The sequence below is a fragment of the Esox lucius genome, chromosome 7 (assembly GCF_011004845.1).
Source record: "Esox lucius isolate fEsoLuc1 chromosome 7, fEsoLuc1.pri, whole genome shotgun sequence".
NCBI lineage: Eukaryota > Metazoa > Chordata > Actinopteri > Esociformes > Esocidae > Esox > Esox lucius.
The window spans coordinates 2,300,021-2,310,395 of record NC_047575.1 but is presented as its reverse complement, the minus strand read 5'-3'; the positions used below and the strand labels follow the sequence as shown (position 1 = coordinate 2,310,395).

General features: G+C 39.9%; 1 long non-coding RNA gene across 1 annotated transcript; it reads left to right on the top strand.

Annotated features, from left to right (window-relative positions):
- The first annotated feature begins 8,902 nt into the window (after positions 1-8,902).
- Positions 8,903-9,974, top strand: LOC117594721. The gene is made up of 4 exons (XR_004575967.1): positions 8,903-8,942; positions 9,026-9,098; positions 9,249-9,467; positions 9,864-9,974. It is a non-coding gene; the product is annotated as an uncharacterized LOC117594721 (long non-coding RNA).
- The last annotated feature ends 401 nt before the right edge of the window (positions 9,975-10,375 follow it).

Sequence of the window (10,375 nt, the reverse complement as noted above, 5' to 3'; positions counted from 1 at the left end):
GGGGAACTACTCGGTTGGCCTGACAGCGACACGGAGGAGGAGGAGAACCCCTACCGTCCCCTGCGGCACACCGGGCCAACACAGCGTCCACCCAGGAGGAGACATCAACAGAGGTGACGAAAGCAAACCTCCATGTGTCCGCCCCAATAATTTCTTGGGGGGGTGCTGTGGGGGCAAGCGGAGGACCCTGAGGCGTGGCCCCCATCCCTGGAGGAGTGGAAGGACGCGACCTTGCCACCTATGCTCACGTGCGGGGTGGTCCAGGTGCCCCAGTCCTGCCCGGTGCCAGCTCCTAGGTGCCTGGGAGCTGCAGCCAGCGCCACCAGCTCCTCCCGCCGCCCAGTGGCCGCAGCCGCCAGCTCCTCCCGCCGCCCAGTGGCCGCAGCCGCCAGCTCCTCCCGCCGCGGACTGGCCGCAGCCGCCAGCTCATCCCGCCGCGGACGGGCCGCAGCCGCCAGCTCCTCCCGCCGCGGACGGGCCGCAGCCAGTCCGCGCCAGGTGTTGATCATTGCCTCCAATTGGGGACCCTATTTAAGTTCATGATGTTGGCCAAGCCAACGTGGTTCATTTTGGTTTTGTCCTGTTTTAGATGACCCAGGTCACTGGTTGCTGCTTTTTGTTTGTTTGCATCCTTCTTTATTAAAACATGGATTATTTAAGTTACCTTTACTCTACGCCTGTGTCCTTCTCCCACCACAACCGTGACAAGCTGGCTTTACAATCAGGTAAAAACAAGACTATAGTTGCGCTAGCATGTTGTCTTCATGAAACATTTCATTTGTCTTGAATGTCATGCAATTCTCAAAATCATGTCAGACCATTTAAGTACAATATCTGATTACTGTATTACAGGAGCCATAAGGAAGAATCCTTCCAACCGGAATGCCACTGACGAGGCTGTCCAGAACCAGGTCCCAGGTACCAGAAAGGGGCAGCTGACCTTACATGTGGGAGAAGATGCCACGGCGGTACAAGGGACCTGCCGTGAATATGAATGACATCTCCAGCACAACCAATATTGCTGCTAAGCTGCAGTACTGTATTTCTTTTTTTTCAACTGCTGGTATGTACAGTGTTATATATATATATAATATTATCGCATAATCCTCTTAATGTATTTATAGCTCTGTGTGAATGTTCTTAATTCTGACTGTAGTTGTAGTGTTATGCCGCCATTCATTCAAGCTTATTGCACTGATGTATCTATGATTCGTTTGCTGCCAGGTCATACTTATGTATATTACTGCCATTCTAGCCCTTTCAATTCATTTGCACATGTTTATTTTGTATGCTTGCTGTATAATGCATGTTTTTTTGTATGTATCTTGCACTGTTTGAAATGAATTGTTTTGATTTAATTCAGTTCATTGTCATTTGTGATACGACAAATTATTATAAAGGATTATTATAAATAAAGCTAATATTGGGGCGTGAGGCATCCGCCGGTGGGCCACTGGCTTGTTGCTTGCTGGGTAGTCGTCTAAATATGCTATATTTTTATTTATACTGACTGAGTGTTAACATTAAGTCAAATGTTTCTCCAATAATGAATTCATGTAATTAATGAATGTCACGTCAACACAATGTATTTACATTATTTAATTGGCCTACTTGCAATTACTTCCTCTTCCTGCTTTCGATAAGGCCAGAAAAAGAATTTAATCAGGTGTAATTGCAACTGCATTATAATTTTTTTTTAAACAACTGGATGTGATTTTACATAAGGTATATCACCAGGACATGTCTTTGAAACCGGAATAAATGTAAAATCACGTTAGATTTTCAGCAATTGACCATTAAAAATGTCTTTTAGCAGAGGCCAAAATGATATTAGTTTAAGGCATGTCCATGGTTCGGGGACCGTGAGAAAAGTGCAATTCCGATGATTTCATGAGCAAATTATTTTTTTTTAAACATTACATACCTTTCCCTGCAAATGAGCAACATGTGTACGGGCAGTCTTTATTTTATGAAACAAACACATCATATTTTTTTAATGTTTGTTAAAGCTATTAATTGTTTCAGAATCTGATGTCTCAATAGTTATTTACTTGTTGGCTGACCAACAGTGGCCAAAGTAGATCCATTAGAAAAAATAAATATTTCACTCATTTCAAGTGAGTGTACCCTTCTATGAATTATGTTTTAATATCTCACTGTCCATGTGAGCTAGAGATCTACAGTCAAATCTGGGTTGTTCCTTCACTGCTCCTCTCAGAGGTAGACCTATTCTTTTGTTATATTTATACAAATATTTTCCTACTATAGCTTGGTCACTTAATTCCCCTGAAGTAGGTATTTTCAATAGATTCCTATCCACATGACAAGCATCTCTAAAAGGACTTTTGGTCACTAACCTTCCTTTTTCACACTTATAAATAGTAAGTATTACACCAACAAAACAAACAACAGGTTTAAATATTTTAATGCCTTCATTTATGTGTTAAAAAAGCTCATGTAACAACAAAAATCTACTCATGTGCTGTTAATTATGAAGTCTTCCCTGAAAAAGACAATCTGGATTGCAGCATTTGTTGCTCCAAATCCTATATGTTGTTCAGCAGTAATGGTGCCTTCACAGAAGTGTAAGTCACCCATGCCATGTCCACTAATGTACCCTCATACCATCACAGTTGCTGACTTTTGAACTGTGCGCTGATAACAAGTCAGATGGTCGCTAGTAGTTAATGTAGGGTATAATGTGTCGGAATGGTGATTTATGGCGGGCGAGGCTTCCATATTGATGTGACAGGTGGGCGGGACATCCTGTTTGTAGGGTGTGACTTCCGGTATGAGGTATGTTAGGGTGGGACTTCCTGTATGACGTGTGTATGGGCGGGACTTCAGGAGTGACGTACGGATGTCCGGTGACTTTGTAATTTATGATTACATTGATGTGTCAGTGTTTGATGTTTTACAACGCCTGATGAGCAAAACAGACTAGTGTTATAAAAGCTGGGTTATGTTTGATGATTAACTTAGGGTTCCGGAATGTTAAATTCCCAGGCAGTAAATAAGTGTAGTATCAGCGGTAAGTTGTTTGATGTTCAACAAAATGGTGCCAGGGTTCCACTGCCATGCAAAACTTCCATGTTTTACAATGTGCGTGTAACATGTTTCTTCACAAGCACAGAGTTACACATGAGAGACATGCTTTTTGTGTAAGATATAAAGAAGGGGGGGTAGGGACTTACGATTTGGAATACTATTATTTTGAAGGAAGAGCCATGGCCAGGGCCAACCACACATTACCCAATGGTGGATTGTGTCGCGGTTTGGGTTTTAAAATATTGTTATAAATAAAAACATGGATTTAGGCACATGTGTATGTATGAGCAATGCTGAGTTTTGACAGGTCAGGATATGTTATTTCAGGTAATTAAAACATTCGTAAAGGCGTCTTTTGAAATTGTACAACGGGGATCAACGCGAGATTGTTTTCCACACATTGGTAGACATTTTTAATAATAGGCAACGTTGGTTAAAAAAAAATAATGTAGTATCTGCATTCTTGTAATGACCACCTCTTGAAATTTTTGATTGTTGTATTATGGTCTTGTGTTTGTTAATTGTTGAACAGATTAATGGCTATATGGTGACAATCACCAGCGTTTATATATAAGCAGATTAGTTTATCGTTAATATATAAAATTATATGACGTGATGTCACGGCTGAGCCGCGAAAACTAACAATAAGGTATATCAGCAGACCGCAAGTCGGGGGCGTTACTTAATATGGGGGTTCCTGAATATTAAGTTACGCCCTCTGATGTTCGCTATTGGTCAGTTTAAATGGGGGTTCCTGAATATTAAGTAACACCCACCAATGTTCGCCATTGGTCAGTTTGGGTACATCCTGGTTTGACACACGTTTCAACACTAGGTGTCATGTATGCATATTACGTCATTACGTTGAGTGTACTGATGGAGGAAGAGTAAACTAATGTTACAACTTTATCTCAGAGTCCATGTGATTTCATTCAATATAATTTGTCAAGATATAACACTAGGTTCAAGCGGTTCAAGCACTGATATAGAAAGCAAAAGTGTATTTGCTTTAAATACTGCACTTTAGTCTGATTATGCTTGTACCAATTATGTAAAATAAAATGGTATTTTCCAATAACATTTAATTGTATTTTGTTACAGGATTAAAATAGTTTGATAACAAACAACTGAAATACATTCATTTGAAAATACATTCATTTAAAAAAGTTTTGGTTACAGTCAAGAATGAGACATGGATCTGACCAGTTTTCATACAAATCATTGTAATGGTTTCTCCTTCCTCTGACTTGCATTGTTCAATTTAACAGCAATCTTCTAGAAAGTTGAAATTGGTAACTGGAAGTGTGGAATTTTCTATAGCCTGTTGCATAAAGGTGGCAAGTTTCAATTTGCATAATTTAGAGGTCAGGTCAACATCTGTTTACAGAACAATGCATTTATCCAGGGGTGCCTGGAACAAGCACAAATTTTATTATATAGTAATGACGTGGTTATGGACTTAAAACATTGTTGGGAGGAATATGTGTTACATCTAATTTAACCCTTATCCTAAAAGTTATTTCAATAGCATAAAGTATAAGTAGAACAGGTCAAAAAGAGCACAACATACATTATTGAAAGTCAATTAATATAGCCCAAAATCTTAAAGTTAATGGCATAACCTAAGAAATACAAAATTAAATGATATGCCAGTTAGACAATTAAACATTTAATTACCCCATTAAATATTCTAAACATTACATTCCAACACTGTCAAAACTAAACTGTTTCTTTATGTACTGTGTATTCAGCTTTGCCCAGATTCTGTAGGCTTTGGATTCATCCTATCATGTTGTATGGCCAGGAGAACACTTCCAAAACACTGTCCAGTTTACTCTTGCTAAATAAATGATGTTCCTTGTCTCTTTGTCTCATCAAATTATATTGTGTTTTCTGGATCTTGTAATTTTTGTTGTGTGGAACCCAGCATTAGCTGATGGTTTAAAGACAGCTAATAGGTATCCTCATTAACAAACATAATTAACAGGGAAGCTCAAAATTATCACTAAGTCCTCTTTTGTCTATTTCGTCTATGAATGTTTCAGTGTCTTCAAAATTATTAAACAAAAACATGAATGGGAGAGAGCTTCTTGTTCTTCCTCTGGAGTTGAAGCCTCTCTGAGCATCTGCAGAGCACCCTGTATTTCCTCATCATTCAGGGGTGAGGATTACCCAGTCTCAGAAAAGGCCCATGTTGGCATTTACCCAGGCTCAACAACGCATCTTTGGAACTGAAATGAATGATCACAAAAATCACATAGAAGTAGAGGTGTGCAAAGTGAAAGTACTCAACTGTGTTCGGCTTTGTTCACCACTTTAGGGAAGTATCTAATTAAGATCTAAGTAACTAGGTAAAGCAAGCAAATGTATTTATACAGCACAATTCATACATCGAGCCCTGCTCAGTTTATATTCTTCAAACATATCAGAAATGTAACCATTCAGAGATTTATAAACTAAAAGCACCATTTTGAAATCTATTCTGTAACTGACTGGAAGCCAATGCTTCCAGTCAGAACCGGAGTGATGTGCTCTTTTCTGTTGGTCCTGGTTAGCATTCTGAATGAGCTGCAGCTGTTTTAAAGTATTTTTGGGGAATCCAGTTAAGAGGCCACTATAGTAGTCAACCCTACTAGAGATAAAAGCATGGATGAGCTTCTCTGGGTCTTTTTGGGGCACCAAGCCTGCTAATCTTGCAATATTTTTTAGATGATAGAATGCTGTTTTGGTGACTGTTTGAATATGACTGTTTTGGGAGTTCAAAACTAACCAGTGATCAATAAAATTAAAAGGAAAAGTGTAAATAATCAATTAAGATCACTGGTTAGTTATGAACTCTGTTTAGGTAATTTAGCTCATCCTTAGCAACTTCACAAAACCGGTGAACACAGCCAAATACAATTTTTTACACCACTGCATAGAAGATGGCCATGACAAAATATTATTTTGTTTACATTTCTAAATAATGACAACATAGTGTATATTAAGCTACAAAATAAATGGATCTTGCCTGCTTGCATAGTGACGGGTGCATCACACATCTTTAGCTAGTTATAACGTACCCTAATAGACTAGACCTGGCTTAAGCCCCATGTGGTGCGAGACAAGGCAACCGCGTTTGACATCCACCTGTCAAATTCCGGGCCGTGTACATTTTGCACCACCCTCTGTTGGAGCGTCATGCACTGTCAATACGCCTCAACCAGGATTCGATTGAAGCAAAGTTGCAGCTGCACTGCAAGCTGGAACGCTGCGGTACGTTACCGGTAGGTTTTAGGTATTAATCGCAATCCATGTGCCACATGGCAGAAATAATAACAAGTAGCCTACCTCGTCGCGTAGCTAGCTATCTTTAAACGTAACTATAAGGGTTGTCGTGTAGTCTGTCTCTGGAAAGCTATTCGAATCTCAGATTCAAAGATTTTACTAGATAAGCGATCTTAGCGAACACGTTAACTATCCCTAAATATATAGCTAGCGGTTGTCAACTGGAAGCACTTACCAAAATCTTCGTCATTGACCCTGTAATACTTCTTTCATAAATGCATGCACTTAATCGAAAACACCACACCAATGGAAACCTTCAATGGGCGTAACTTAATATTAAGGAACCCCCATATTAAGTTATGCCCCTGACTTTCGGTCTGCAGATATACCCTCCTCAAAACTAACGAGAATGGTGGTTCTACCAGACAGGATGTATCAATATATTTGGTTGTCAAACAGCAACAATAATCAGAACTAAATAGTTAAGTTTTATCCTGAATTTTTATCATTGCAGCCAGTATAGTTCTAACACAATTTGAATCTAACGTGAAGAACGATGACATGTACCCAGATAGCAAAACATATCCGCAAGGCTTCTTTTTGCCGCCGGCCCTTAGCTGTCGGCTATAGGTGCGTCCTGCTGGCGGGGATGAAACGTTTGCCGCCGAATACGTCACTCCCATTTCTTGCGAGATTTTTTGACTGCTTCATTTTCTCTGGCGGTTGCCTCGGTCTAAAGGACCGCGGTCCTTCGGCGGCAAGACGCTTTTAAATAGGCTACTCTCAAAATCGACCGGCCATGTTGGTTTGGACACATTCGCATCAGTTCGTCGCTCAATCGCGAGTTACAGTCTGCTAGCTAGCAAAGTCATCGACTACCATCGTTTAAGTAAGTACATGTTTCCTTTTTGTGTAACGCAATATTATGTTGACATTGTTTTTAGTTTATATATTTAAAATGTGTAGTCATCTTTGTTCTGGCCTAACTAGCTAAAGTAGCCTTGTTAACGCAATGTTGTTAGTACATGTTGAATTTTAACGAGCTATAATAGGTAGCAAAAGCTTTACATCTAGAAAACACTAAAATTTAAACTTAGTCTTTCTTATATATAAATAACGATGTATATATGTTGTTTAAATTATTTTGTTTGCCTGAACAAGTATGCTGCTAGTCCAGTAGCTAGAGTAAGTGTTAGCTAGCACATGCTGTTTTGCCTTTGTTACAGTACACACTGTGGCTAGCATGTTTTGTGCTGTGTTGCTACTGTACTGGATTTAAGGCGATTGTGATTTCTGAACTGCTGTACGTTTTATGTTTGAGGAACATTCTGTGTTCACTTGAATCACAACACCCAATGAATACATTTTATTTTTAACAATTTCACTGTTCCACATTTGGCTGATAATGTTTCCCCCCCACAGCATAGCTACTGTATATTCCTAACGTTAACAATCCGGTTTTGTTGCAGATACCTTGGCCAGAGCATAACCGATTATCTTCACCCAAGAGACCTACTGTTGGTCAATCGTTTTGGTTTTAAAGGTAAATACATTGTTAGTCACAATGTTTAGTTACTGGGCCAAAAGGAAAATAATAATAAAAAGAGTTGAGAGGGACAAACAGGACATTCACTTGAATCACTACATTCTACAGAAGTTGCATTGATTCCAGAAAACCAGGAAAATGTTGAGCCATCTGTAGACTTCAGAGTTGGTATGTAAAATGTATTGCTGTGATGCTTAATTTGTGATCCTGTAACTAAACTGTACACTTTGTTAGATTTTCAAATTTCTGTTCCCTCTTTCTCAGAACCAGGTTTCTCCCCAGTAATCCAGACTCCACTTCAGAGCCAAGAGTTTGAGTACAAGTAAGTGATGTTATTTGTGATGTTTTTTGTCTTGGAAACTATTGCTTCTATTTAAGATTAGGAATCCTTTTATCCCTAATCTGTTTTTCTTTAGGGCACTTGACTTTCTGGATAAAAGGTGTGGAGGTGTGTTGTACATATCATTAGCTTTGCACAGTTCAATTATTGTTTCATTACTGAATATGCAATCTCTGCAGTGAAATTAAAGCTGTTATGTTTTTTCCCCCAGTTCGTCAAGTACTAAACTTTACACCCCCAGCAGAAAATGTACCCTGGCAGCAAATGGGTGAAAAGGCTGGAGGTATGTAATATGTTGCGCTAAACTGTTACATTTAAGTCCAATTCATTACATGTATGCAATAACTTCAAACATATTTTTACGTCAATGATTATCAATAGGAGAAAGTCATTGCTCCGTTATTGGCCCTTGGACTCCCCTGGCATCGCATGTACAGCATGAAGTTTTCAGCAATGAAGGTATATTCTAGGCCTATGTCCTAATGTCCAGTTTTTTAACAGTTTTGAAAATAGTGCCTTTAGTTTTCCAGAACGAGAACCAAGCCCTGAGGGAGGAGAACCAAGCCCTGAGGGAGGAGAACCAAGCCCTGAGGGAGGAGAACCAAGCCCTGAGGGAGGAGAACCAAGCCCTGAGGGAGGAGAACCAAGCCCTGAGGGAGGAGAACCAAGCCCTGAGGGAGGGGAGCCATGCCCTGAGGGAGGGGAGCCATGCCCTGAGGGAGGGGAGCCATGCACGAGCAGGTGAGAACATGCACTCTTTCTTTAATTTTACTTTTTTGTGTGTAATGTAGGTTCAGAATGACCATATGCCTTTCATTTTGTAGCTTCGGGTGACAGTGGCTCACTTCAAGCTATTTGGGACAATGCTGAAGATGTTTGCTCGCACTGGGCAATCAGGTACAACTTGCAAACAACACCTGTGGTTGTTGATTTAATTCCCACTGGGTCCACATGTACGTGTATTAGACCTAGGTATAAATGTCATTGTTTAGTAATTGAGGGACCAGGACTGACTACTTTATTATTTTATTCTGGGAACCCCTGTAGGTGCAGATCAGACCCTAGTGCTGCGACGTCTTGGAGAGTTTGGCGATGTTGTGCGTAGCATGAAAAACAAAATGGACACTATGCTGCAACATTTCAGTGCCAATGTGTCTGTTGGAGAGCTATCCCTGCCAGGGGATGTTACTCCCCCTAGACACCCAGGAAGATTTGGTGTTTCTTGACAGCATTTTGAGGCAGGATAAAGAGCTCCAGGAACGATTTGTAAGTGTGTTGCTTTCGTTTATAAGGCCGTAGGGTAATCTAAAAAGTCAAATTAAGTTTGTACACTGTATATTCTACAGTCTAAATCCACAGCCTGTTACATTTTATATTTATGTATGAGAAGCTTGCGAGAAATGTAATTTAACACATTTTTGGATTTTCAGCTTCGGTTTTTGGCTATCAAATGTGGTAGGGACCTGAAGACAACAGTGTGGAGAATGCTTCAGAGTATTTTCTCTAATAACCTTGCCGTTAATACAACCTGGACTGGTATAGGGGATAAAACCTGTTTTAGAGACCTGTTCCTGAAGACCATTGTTCAAAGTAATTTTTTTAAGTAGATGCCCTTATGCCTTATGCCATTCAAATGTAATGACAGATCTGTATTTTCTACAGGGGCCCTCCGGAAGAACCCGGCAACCCAGGATGCCACTGATGAGGCGGTCCAGGTTAACGTTACACGTTACCTGAAAGGAGCATCAGACTGTGAAGGAGGAAAAAGCCGCCCAGCTGAGAAGGACCCACAGCCAACCCCTTAAACCTAGGCTGACTACTGACACCCCAGCATCCCTGAACTGGAAAACTTTCTTTATCCTGCAGTCAGTAACATCAAGAAGCCAGAAGTGCCAGACTACACTCACCAAACCCACCCTGTTTTTTTTGTATTAACTTTAGTATTGGCTTATTTCATTCCATCTTAACGATTCTATTATAGTTTGTAAATCCTATTTCATACCTGTTACTTGATATTGCGCATTAACTAGTACCAACATTCTACTTTCATTTAATCACTATGTTATTCAATTAATAATAGCTTGGAAATACTATTTCGTACCTCTGATACTTGATATTGCACAGTACCTGGTACCAAATATTCTACTTACTCTGTTTTTAACATCAGCATTTTT